This window comes from Anomaloglossus baeobatrachus, chromosome 4, assembly GCF_048569485.1.
Source record: "Anomaloglossus baeobatrachus isolate aAnoBae1 chromosome 4, aAnoBae1.hap1, whole genome shotgun sequence".
Taxonomy (NCBI): domain Eukaryota; kingdom Metazoa; phylum Chordata; class Amphibia; order Anura; family Aromobatidae; genus Anomaloglossus; species Anomaloglossus baeobatrachus.
Window position 1 is genome coordinate 707,069,746 of NC_134356.1, and position 12,352 is coordinate 707,082,097.

A 12,352-nucleotide genomic window follows, 5' to 3' on the forward strand; every position below is an offset into this window, starting at 1 on the left:
TTGGCTTTACCCTCATCCCCTTCCACCATTTCACCAGGACTATTTTTAAGGGGGCCAACACTATCGCTTTTCAGTTTTTTACTGTTTATGTAGTTAAAGAATATTTTAGGATTATTTTTACTTTCTCTCGCAATGAGTCTCTCTGTCTCAAACTTAGCTAACTTAATTTGCTTTTTACATATTTTATTTAATTTTCTATAATTATATAATGCCTCATCACTACCTACCCTCTTTAATTCTTTTAAGGCTCTCTGTTTTTCTTTTATTGCTTCCCTTACAGCTCTATTTAGCCATAGGGGTTTCCTCCTATTTCCAGCATGTTTGTTCCCATAGGGTATATTTTCTGCACAAGCCCTATTCAGGATGCTCATAAAAGTCTCCCATTTGCTTTGTGTACTTTTATTACTTAGTACATCATCCCAGTTTATTGCACTAAGATCATCTCTCAACCGTTTAAAATTTGCTTTCCTGAAGTTTAGTGTCCTTGTAGCCCCTCTACTAGACATCTTACTAAAGAATACATGAAAACTTATTATTTTGTGATCACTATTCCCCAAGTAACCCCCAACTTGTATATTTGATATGCGGTCTGGCCTATTGGTTAGTACAAGGTCTAGTAGTGCTCCCCCTCTTGTGGGGTCCTGGACCATTTGTGAAAGGTAATTATCTTTCATTGTTATCAGAAATCTATTTCCTTTGCTGGAACTGCAAGTTTCTGTTCCCCAATTTATATCAGGATAGTTAAAGTCCCCCATAATAATTACCTCTCCGAGACTCGCTGCTTTATCAATTTGCTTTATGAGGAGATTCTCTACCTCTTCCATAATATTCGGCGTCTTATAACACACCCCTATCAGTATTTTATTATTCATTCTCCCCCCCCTTATTTCCACCCATAGGGACTCTACATTCTCAGTACCCTCACATATGTTGTCACGCAGGATGGGTTGTAAGGATGATTTTACATATAGACACACACCTCCCCCTCGCTTATTTGTACGGTCATTCCTGAATAGGCTATAACCCTGTAAATTAACAGCCCAGTCATAGCTCTCATCCAGCCATGTCTCTGATATCCCCACTATAGCATAATTTTCTTCCAACAATATTAATTCTAATTCCTCCACCTTATTTGTGAGGCTTCGGGCATTAGTGTACATGCACGTTACGTATGACTCTGTACCTGTATTCCTACTTACTGTATTAACTGTCCTAACCCTTCCCCCCGTACCACCCCCAATTTCATTACTTGTGCCCTGGTCACTATCTGCACTACATTCCCCTTCTATAAAGTGAATACCCTCGCCCCCCATTCCTAGTTTAAACACTCCTCCAACCTTCTAGCCATTTTCTGCCCCAGCAGAGCTGCACCTTCCCCATTAAGATGCAGCCCATCCCTAGCATAGAATCTGTAGCCAACTGAAAAGTCGGCCCAATTCTCCAGGAACCCAAAACCCTTTTTCCTACACCAATTCCTGAGCCACCTGTTAACCTCCCTGATCTCTCTTTGCCTCTCTGGTGTGGCTCGTGGCACAGGTAGTATTTCCGAAAATACCACCTTTGAGGTCCATGCTTTAAGCTTACAGCCTAATTCCCTGAAATCATCTTTAAGGACCTTCCACCTACCTCTAACTTTGTCATTTGTGCCAATGTGTACAATGACCGCTGGGTCCTCCCCAGCCCCTCCCAGTAATCTGTCAACCCGATCAGCGATGTGCCGAACTCGAGCTCCAGGAAGACAACACACTGTTCGGCGATCCCTGTCTTTGTGACAGATTGCCCTATCTGTCCCCCTAATAATTGAGTCCCCCACTACCAGTACCTGTCTTGCCTGCCCTGCACTCCTATTCCCCCCCCTTACTGGAGCAGACACTCCTCTGGCGTTCAGAGGTCATGCCTTGCTGCAGCAATGCTACCCCTGTAATGACATGGTGTAATGATGGTGAAGGGAGGCATGGGGGGGAGTGATGGTGCAGAGGGGAGGCATGGGGGGGCGAAGTGATGAGGGAGATGGGGGGGGGAGTGATGGTGGAGAGGGGAGGCATGGGGGGGAAGTGATGGTGGAGAAGGGAGGCATGGGGGGGAAGTGATGGTGAAGGGAGGCATGGGGGGGGAAGTGATGGTGGAGAAGGGAGGCATGGGGTGGGGAAGTGATGGTGGAGAAGGGAGGCATGGGGTGGGGAAGTGATGGTGGAGAAGGGAGGCATGGGGTGGGGAAGTGATGGTGGAGAAGGGAGGCATGGGGGGGAAGTGATGGTGGAGAAGGGAGGCATGGGGTGGGGAAGTGATGGTGGAGAAGGGAGGCATGGGGTGGGGAAGTGATGGTGGAGAAGGGAGGCATGGGGTGGGGAAGTGATGGTGGAGAAGGGAGGCATGGGGGGGGAAGTGATGGTGGAGAAGGGAGGCATGGGGGGGTGAGTGATGGTGGAGAGGGGAGGCATGGGGGGGTGAGTGATGGTGGAGAGGGGAGGCATGGGGGGGGCGAAGTGATGGTGGAGAAGGGAGGCATGGGGGGGAGTGATGGTGGAGAGGGGAGGCATGGGGGGGGAATGATGGTGGAGAAGGGAAGCATGGGGGGGAAGTGATGGTGGAGAGGGGAGGCATGGGGGGGCGAAGTGATGGTGGAGAAGGGAGGCATGGGGGGGAGTGATGGTGGAGAAGGGAGGCATGGGGGGGAGTGATGGTGGAGAAGGGAGGCATGGGGGGGAGTGATGGTGGAGAAGGGAGGCATGGGGGGGGGAGTGATGGTGGAGAGGGGAGGCATGGGGGGGGAGTGATGGTGGAGAGGGGAGGCATGGGGGGGGAAGTGATGGTGGAGAGGGGAGGCATGGGGGGGAGTGATGGTGGAGAGGGGAGGCATGGGGGGGGGGAAGTGACGGTGGAGTGGGGAGGCATGGGGGGGGAAGTGATGGTGGAGAGGGGAGGCATGGGGGGGGGAAGTGACGGTGGAGTGGGGAGGCATGGGGGGGAAGTGATGGTGGAGAGGGGAGGCATGGGGGGGGGAAGTGATGGTGGAGAGGGGAGGCATGGGGGGGGGAAGTGATGGTGGAGAGGAGAGGCATGGGGGGGGAAGTGATGGTGGAGAGGGGAGGCATGGGGGGGAAGTGATGGTGCAGAGAGGAGGCATGGGGGGGGGAAGTGATGAGGGAGATGGGGGGGGGAGTGATGGTGGAGAGGGGAGGCATGGGGGGGGAAGTGATGGTGGAGAAGGGAGGCATGGGGGGGGGAAGTGATGGTGGAGAAGGGAGGCATGGGGGGGGGAAGTGATGGTGGAGAAGGGAGGCATGGTGGGGGGGAAGTGATGGTGGAGAAGGGAGGCATGGGGGGGAAGTGATGGTGCAGAGGGGAGGCATGGGGGGGGGGAGTGATGAGGGAGATGGGGGGGGAGTGATGGTGGAGAGGGGAGGCATGGGGGGGAAGTCATGGTGGAGAAGGGAGGCATGGGGGGGGAAGTGATGGTGGAGAAGGGAGGCATGGGGGGGGGAAGTGATGGTGGAGAAGGGAGGCATGGGGGGGGGAAGTGATGGTGGAGAAGGGAGGCATGGGGGGGGAAGTGATGGTGGAGAAGGGAGGCATGGTGGGGGGGGAAGTGATGGTGGAGAAGGGAGGCATGGGGGGGAGTGATGGTGGAGAGGGGAGGCATGGGGGGGGGAAGTGATGGTGGAGAGGGGAGGCATGGGGGGGGAAGTGATGGTGGAGAGGGGAGGCATGGGGGGGGGAGTGATGGTGGACAGGGGAGGCATGGGGGGGGAAGTGATGGTGGACAGGGGAGGCATGGGGGGGGAAGTGATGGTGGACAGGGGAGGCATGGGGGGCGAAGTGATGGTGGAGAAGGGAGGCATGGGGGAGGAGTGATGGTGGAGAGGGGAGGCATGGGGGGGGGAGTGATGGTGGAGAAGGGAGGCATGGGGGGGAAGTGATGGTGAAGGGAGGCATGGGGGGGGAGTGATGGTGCAGAGGGGAGGCATGGGGGGGGGAGTGATGGTGGAGAGGGGAGGCATGGGAGGGGAAGTGATGGTGGAGAGGGGAGGCATGGGAGGGGAAGTGATGGTGGAGAGGGGAGGCATGGGAGGGGAAGTGATGGTGGAGAAGGGAGGCATGGGGGGGAAGTGATGGTGGAGAAGGGAGGCATGGGGGGGAAGTGATGGTGGAGAAGGGAGGCATGGGGGGGGAAGTGATGGTGGAGAAGGGAGGCATGGTGGGGGGGGGAAAGTGATGGTGGAGAAGGGAGGCATGGGGGGGGGAAGTGATGGTGGAGAGGGGAGGAATGGGAGGGGAAGTGATGGTGGAGAGGGGAGGCATGGGGGGGAGAAGTGATGGTGGAGAAGGGAGGCATGGGGGGGGAAGTGATGGTGGAGAAGGGAGGCATGGGGGGGGAAGTGATGGTGGAGAGGGGAGGCATGGGGGGGCGAAGTGATGGTGGAGAGGGGAGGCATGGGGGGGCGAAGTGATGGTGGAGAAGGGAGGCATGGGGGGGAGTGATGGTGGAGAAGGGAGGCATGGGGGGGAGTGATGGTGGAGAAGGGAGGCATGGGGGGGAAGTGATGGTGGAGAAGGGAGGCATGGGGGGGGGAAGTGATGGTGGAGAAGGGAGGCATGGGGGGGGAAGTGATGGTGGAGAAGGGAGGCATGGGGGGGGAAGTAGGAAGGCAGGTATGGGGGGGGAGTAGCGATGGGGACAGGGAGAAGGCAGCTATGGGGGGGAAGGCGGAAGTAGGAAGGCAGGTATGGGGGGAGTAGCGATGGGGACAGGGAGAAGGCAGGTATGGGGGGGAAGGCGGAAGTAGGAAGGCAGGTATGGGGGGGAGTATCGATGGGGACAGGGAGAAGGCAGGTATGGGGGGGAAGGCGGAAGTAGGAAGGGACTTAGTGGCAGCTATGGGTAGTGATTAATGATAATAGTGATGTATTCCTCCCAACTTTTAAAGAAAGGAAAGCGGGAGAAAGTCTGCGGTGTGTGCAGCGCGCCGTGGCAAATTTTGACCGCCCTTAGCCACACCCATTTGTCAGTAAGGGTATGTGCGCACGTTGCTTTTTACCTGCTTTTTACCTGCTTTTTTGCTGCTTTTTCTTCTGCGCTGTTTAATGCCAAAATGGATGTGTTCTTCTATTCAAGCAAAGTCTATGGGAATTTGGGTTTCTTGTTCACACTATGTTGTTCAAAATGCTGCCTTTTTGTGGCAGAACTTTGGTCAAAAACTCAGCTTTGCAGTGCAAAACCCAAATGGCAAAAACAATTGACATGTTGCTTCTTTAAAAAGCTGAGTTTTTGACCAAAGTTCTGCCACAAAAAGGCAGCATTTTGAACAACATAGTGTGAACAAGAAACCCAAATTCCCATAGACTTTGCTTGAATAGAAGAACACATCCATTTTGGCATTAAACAGCGCAGAAGAAAAAGCAGCAAAAAAGCAGGTAAAAAGCAGGTAAAAAGCAACGTGCGCACATACCCTAAGGGTCATTCAGCAGACTCCTTGGACTGTTCGTTCATAGTCATAGCAGCCAGAATGTTCTTATTTCTATGTGTCACTATGATGAGTGCTTATTTGTGCCTATAAGGCCGTGTTCACACGCTGCATAGATCCGGTGGTTTTTGTTTCTGCCGCGGTCTGTGTTATACTCCACAATAACAATCTCCTCTGATTGGTCCGTTTTTGCTGTATTTTTTTTCCTGCCTTTCCTCCATTATTTAATGTGTTTTTGGTTTAGATGTGACTGTTTTTATTGTAGAGAAGCTTTTTTTTCCTGCGTTTTTTTTTAAGCTCCACATAAAAACCTCTAGAGAAAAAAACCCCAAAAACTGCAGAGTTCAGCGGCGTCTTCTCATGGAATCACATCCACTTTGCTTGGATAAGGCTATGTGCGCACGCGGAAACGCGTTTTGAACTGCAACGTAACTGCATGCGTTCAGCTTCCCCAGCAAAGTCTGAGAAAGCCGAAAAATCAATGCACACGTGATGTCGATCAACTTCTGTCTGTGAATCTCCCTCTGTCTGTTGGTCGGTCTCTCTCCCTCTGTCGGTCAGTCTAACACACACACACACACTCCCCATCTCTCATACTCACTGTTTCCCCGATCACTGGCGCGGCGCTGCACGGCGTTCACACTGCTGCGGCGGCTTTTCCTCTTTTGAAAATACCGGCCGCTCATCATTATTCAATCTCGTATTCCCGGCTTTGCCCCGCCCACCGGTGGTTATGATTGGTTGCAGTCAGAAACGCACCCACTCTGAGTGACAGGCGTCTCACTGCACCCAATCACAGCAGCCGGTGGGCGGGGTCTATATCGTGCAGTAAAATAAATAAATAATTAAAAGAAACGGCGTGCAGTCTCCCCCAATTTTGATACCAGCCAAGACAAAGCCACACGGCTGAAGGCTGGTATTCTCAGCATGGTGAACCCCACGTTATGGGGAGCCCCCCCAGCCTAACAATATCAGCCAGGAGCCGCCCGGAATTGCCGCATCCATTACATGCGACAGTCCTGGGACTTTACCCGGCTCTTCCCGAATTGCCCTGGTGCGGTGGCAATCGGAGTAATAAGGGGTTAATGGCAGCAGCCCATAGCTGCCACTAAGTCCTAGGTTAATCATGACAGGCATCTCTCCGAGATACCTTCCATAATTAACCTGTAAGGGAAAGTAAATAAACACACCCGAAAAAATCATTTATTTGGAATAAAAGACAAAAAAAACACCCTCTTTCACCACTTTATTAAAATCCCCAAATACCCCTCCAGGTTCGGCGTAATCCAGAGGTCCTGCGACGCATCCAGCTCTGCTACATGAAGCTGACCGGAGCTGCAGTAGAACACCGCCGCTCCTGTGAGCTCCACGCAGCAACTGAAGTGAATCGCGCTGTCAGCGGGGACATCACTGAGGTAATGCCGGTGTGTGTGCGGTGATGATGAAGGCTGTAGTGTCGGGTTGTGTGCGGGGATGTCGGCGGTAATGTCGGGATGTGTGCGGGGATGTCGGGATGTGTGCGGGGATGTTGGCAGTAATGTCGGGTTGTGTGCGGGGATGTAGGCGGTAATGTCGGGATGTGTGCGGGGATGTTGGCGGTAATGTCGGGATGTGTGCGGGGATGTCGGGTTGTGTGCGGAGATGTCGGGTTGTGTGCGGGGATGTGTGCGGGGATGTCGGGTTGTGTGCGGGGATGTCGGGTTGTGTGCGGGGATGTAGGCGGTAATGTCGGGATGTGTGCGGGGATGTTGGCGGTAATGTCGGGTTGTGTGCGGGGATGTCGGGTTGTGTGCGGAGATGTCGGGTTGTGTGCGGGGATGTGTGCGGGGATGTCGGGTTGTGTGCGGGGATGTCGGGATGTGTGCGGGGATGTAGGCGGGGATGTCGGGATGTGTGCGGGGATGTCGGAGGTAATGTCGGGATGTGTGCGGGGATGTCGGAGGTAATGTCGGGATGTGTGCGGGGATGTTGGCGGTAATGTCGGGTTGTGTGCGGGGATGTTGGCGGTAATGTCGGGTTGTGTGCGGGGATGTTGGCGGTAATGTCGGGATGTGTGCGGGGATGTCGGAGGTAATGTCGGGTTGTGTGCGGGGATGTCGGCGGTAATGTCGGGTTGTGTGCGGGGATGTCGGCGGTAATGTCGGGTTGTGTGCGGGGATGTTGGCGGTAATGTCGGGTTGTGTGCAGGGATGTTGGCGGTAATGTCGGGATGTGTGCGGGGATGTTGGCGGTAATGTCGGGATGTGTGCGGGGATGTCGGAGGTAATGTCGGGTTGTGTGCGGGGATGTCGGCGGTAATGTTGGGATGTGTGCGGGGATGTTGGCGGTAATGTCGGGATGTGTGCGGGGATGTTGGCGGTAATGTCGGGATGTGTGCGGGGATGTCGGAGGTAATGTCGGGTTGTGTGCGGGGATGTCGGCGGTAATGTTGGGATCTATGCGGTGAAGATGATAATCGGGACGCCACACACAGACAAAGCCGCGGTATGACAATGAAGTTGGGTGAAGTTCACCCGAGTTCATTCTCATCACGCGGCTCTGTCTGTGTCTGCTGTCAGCCGGCATGTAGCAGAGCTGAATTGCCGGGGAACGCACTGTCAAAAATGCATCCAAAACGCATGTGTTGTGGATGCATTTTATTTTATAAATGCAGTGTCCAGTCGGCCAGAGGGTGCGTTCTTTTCCGCACTGCAGAGAACGCAACGTGCGCACATAGCGTAATTAAACACAGCAGAATAAATGTGCAAAAAAATGCAGCATTTGCACTACATGTGAACATGGACTAATTGTCCAAACAAAGTGGATGAGACGTCATGAAGTTTCCGCCCCTGGTGTAAAGACGCCGCTGAACTGTGCAGATTTGAGGTTTTTTTCTTTATAAGCTTCAGGATTCAGATCTGCCCCAAACATGCAGCAAATAAGGAGACAATGCATAAAAATACCGCAAACACGCAATAATCAGAGGAGATTGTTATTGTGTTGTGCGGATCCTGCAGAAAAAACGCAGCATTTACACTACGTGTGAACACCGTCTCAAAGATACATTTTTATTATTTTTTTTTTTATGGATTTTAATAAAGAAAAATAATAAGCTGCGCCTTTTTTTGTTTGTTTGGTTTTTTTTACGCCATTTACCAATCCCCATAAATAATCTGATTGCTGTGTTGTTCGGGTTGTTACGAGTACAGGGACACCAAATATGTCCATGTTATTTGCTGATTTGTGATGTTTATTATTTTATAAAAAAAAGTGTAATAAAAATTACATTCTAATTTTTTTATTTTTAGTAATGTTTAGAAGATCTCTTTTCCTCTCCCTTGACAACACAGAACATAGAGATGCTGCTCTGTACAATGGAGCTCTGTGTCCTGTAATCAGGCTTTATTGTAGATTTATTCAAATAAAATCCTCCCTGTGACATCATAATTCCTAGTGGCTCAATAGCTAGAGCAGCTAGAAAAGCCAGGAGGAGGCTGCTGGACATGTTTGAAAGTTGCTGGTTTGAATCCAAGGTGGTTAAAAATAGCAAATCCCCCCCCCCCCCACCCTCTCATTTCTTTATAATAGTTTTATGGGAACAAATGATTGACTCTTCACCTACAAAGAGATGCAGTGTCTGTCTGTCACATATCTATATATTCCTCCCTCCATTCATCGTTGCAGGTGTCAGCCGAGGGTCATGTGACTATGACGTGATCTTGTAATCGGATCACAGGAGCGGAGAAGAGGGAGAGAGCAATTTCTCCCATCTCCTCCGCTGTCTGTCTCTGTGTATATTGCAGTGCAGTCACAGTCTTTGCAAAATGCAGCATGGTGAGATTGCACCGAGAGCACGATTCGAAATTAGAAAATTAAACTATGGGACAGTGTCCTGTCGCTTAACACTGGTGCGAGTGTACTCGCATTCACACATGAAAATCACAAGTTGACATGAGCCCTCAGGGTGGAATGGTGGTAGTAGTAATGGTAATAATAGTCATGGGAAGAATGATGGTGAGAATGCTAGTGATAGTAATAAGGGTAAGTGCGCACGTTGCGTTCTGGTGTGACAAAACGCTGCGTTTTGGATGCATTTTGAATGCAGAATTCATGCGTTCTGGATGCTTGCTCTCCCATAGACAGAGGGGAAAGCATCCAAAACGCACAAAAGTGACATGTTGCTTTTTAGAACGCATCTATTTTGTCAAAAATTTGGCATCCAAAATGCAACGTGTGCATGGAATTTGCTTGATTCTCATACTTTGCTGGGGACGCAGAATGCATGCAGTTCAAAACACTGCGTAAACGCATGTAAATACGCAACATGCGCACAGAACCCTAATGGTGGTAGTAGTAATGGTAATAATAGTGAAGATGAAAATGGTGGTAAGAATGGTGAGAATGGTGATTAATGATAGTAATAATAGTGATGGTAAGAATGGTGGTAATAGTGATAACAGTAAGGGTGAGAATGGTGGTAATAGTGATAATAACAGGGTGAGAATGGTGGTAATAGTGATAATAACAGTAAGGATGAGAATGGTGGTAATAGTGATAACAGTAAGGGTGAGAATGGTGGTAATAGTGATAATAACAGTAAGGATGAGAATGGTGGTAATAGTGATGATAACAGTAAGGGTGAGAATGGTGGTAATAGTGATAATAACAGGGTGAGAATGGTGGTAGTAGTGATAATAACAGTAAGGATGAGAATGGTGGTAATAGTGATAACAGTAAGGGTGAGAATGGTGGTAATAGTGATAATAACAGTAAGGATGAGAATGGTAGTAATAGTGATAACAGTAAGGGTGAGAATGGTGGTAATAGTGATAATAACAGGGTGAGAATGCTGGTAATAGTGATAACAGTAAGGGTGAGAATGGTGGTAATAATGATAATCACAGTAAGGGTGAGAATGGTGGTAATAATGATGATAACAGTAAGGATGAGAATGGTGGTAATAGTGATAATAACAGTAAGAGTGAGAATGGTGGTAGTAGTGATAATAACAGTAAGGGTGAGAATGGTGGTAGTAGTGATAATAACAGTAAGGGTGAGAATGGTGGTAATAGTGATAATAACAGGGTGAGAATGGTGGTAGTAGTGATAATAACAGTAAGGGTGAGAATGGTGGTAATAGTGATAATAACAGGGTGAGAATGGTGGTAATAGTGATAATAACAGTAAGGGTGAGAATGGTGGTAATAGTGATAATAACAGTAAGGGTGAGAATGGTGGTAATAGTGATAACAGTAAGGATGAGAATGGTGGTAATAGTGATAATAACAGTAAGGATGAGAATGGTGGTAAAAGTGATAATAACAGTAAGGGTGAGAATGGTGGTAATAGTGATAACAGTAAGGATGAGAATGGTGGTAATAGTGATAACAGTAAGGGTGAGAATGGTGGTAATAGTGATAACAGTAAGGGTGAGAATGGTGGTAATAGTGATAATAACAGTAAGGATGAGAATGGTGGTAATAATGATAATAACAGTAAGGGTGAGAATGGTGGTAATAGTGATGATAACAGTAAGGATGAGAATGGTGGTAATAGTGATGATAACAGTAAGGGAGAGAATGGTGGTAATAGTGATAATAACAGTAAGGATGAGAATGGTGGTAATAGTGATAACAGTAAGGGTGAGAATGGTGGTAATAGTGATAATAACAGTAGGGGTGAGAATGGTGGTAATAGTGATAATAACAGTAAGGGTGAGAATGGTGGTAATAGTGATAATAACAGTAAGAGTGAGAATGGTGGTAGTAGTGATGATAACAGTAAGGGGGAGAATGGTGGTAGTAGTGATAATAACAGTAAGGGTGAGAATGGTGGTAGTAGTGATAATAACAGTAAGGGTGAGAATGGTGGTAATAGTGATAATAACAGGGTGAGAATGGTGGTAGTAGTGATAATAACAGTAAGGGTGAGAATGGTGGTAATAGTGATAATAACAGGGTGAGAATGGTGGTAATAGTGATAATAACAGTAAGGATGAGAATGGTGGTAATAGTGATAATAACAGTAAGGATGAGAATGGTGGTAATAGTGATAATAACAGTAGGGGTGAGAATGGTGGTAATAGTGATAATAACAGTAAGGGTGAGAATGGTGGTAATAGTGATAATAACAGTAAGAGTGAGAATGGTGGTAGTAGTGATAACAGTAAGGGTGAGAATGGTGGTAATAGTGATAATAACAGGGTGAGAATGGTGGTAGTAGTGATAACCGTAAGGGTGAGAATGGTGGTAATAGTGATAATAACAGGGTGAGAATGGTGGTAATAGTGATAATAACAGTAAGGGTGAGAAATGGTGATAATAGTGATGATAACAGTAAGGATGAGAATGGTGGTAATAGTGATAATAACAGGGTGAGAATGGTGGTAGTAGTGATAACAGTAAGGGTGAGAATGGTGGTAATAGTAATAACAACAGGGTGAAAATGGTGGTAGTAGTGATAATAACAGTAAGGGTGAGAATGGTGGTAATAGTGATAATAACCGTAAGGGTGAGAATGGTGGTAATAGTGATAACAGGGTGAGAATGGTGGTAATAGTGATAAAAACAGTAAGGGTAAGAATGGTGGTAATAGTGATAATAACAGGGTGAGAATGGTGGTAATAGTGATAATAACAGGGTGAGAATGGTGGTAATAGTGATAATAAAAGTACGGGTGAGAATGGTGGTAATAGTGATAACAGTAAGGATGAGAATGGTGGTAATAGTGATAATAACAGTAAGGGTGAGAATGGTGGTAATAGTGATAATAACAGTAAGGGTGAGAATGGTGGTAATAGTGATAACAGTAAAGATGAGAATGGTGGTAATAGTGATAATAACAGTAAGGATGAGAATGGTGGTAATAGTGATAATAACAGTAAGGGTGAGAATGGTGGTAATAGTGAT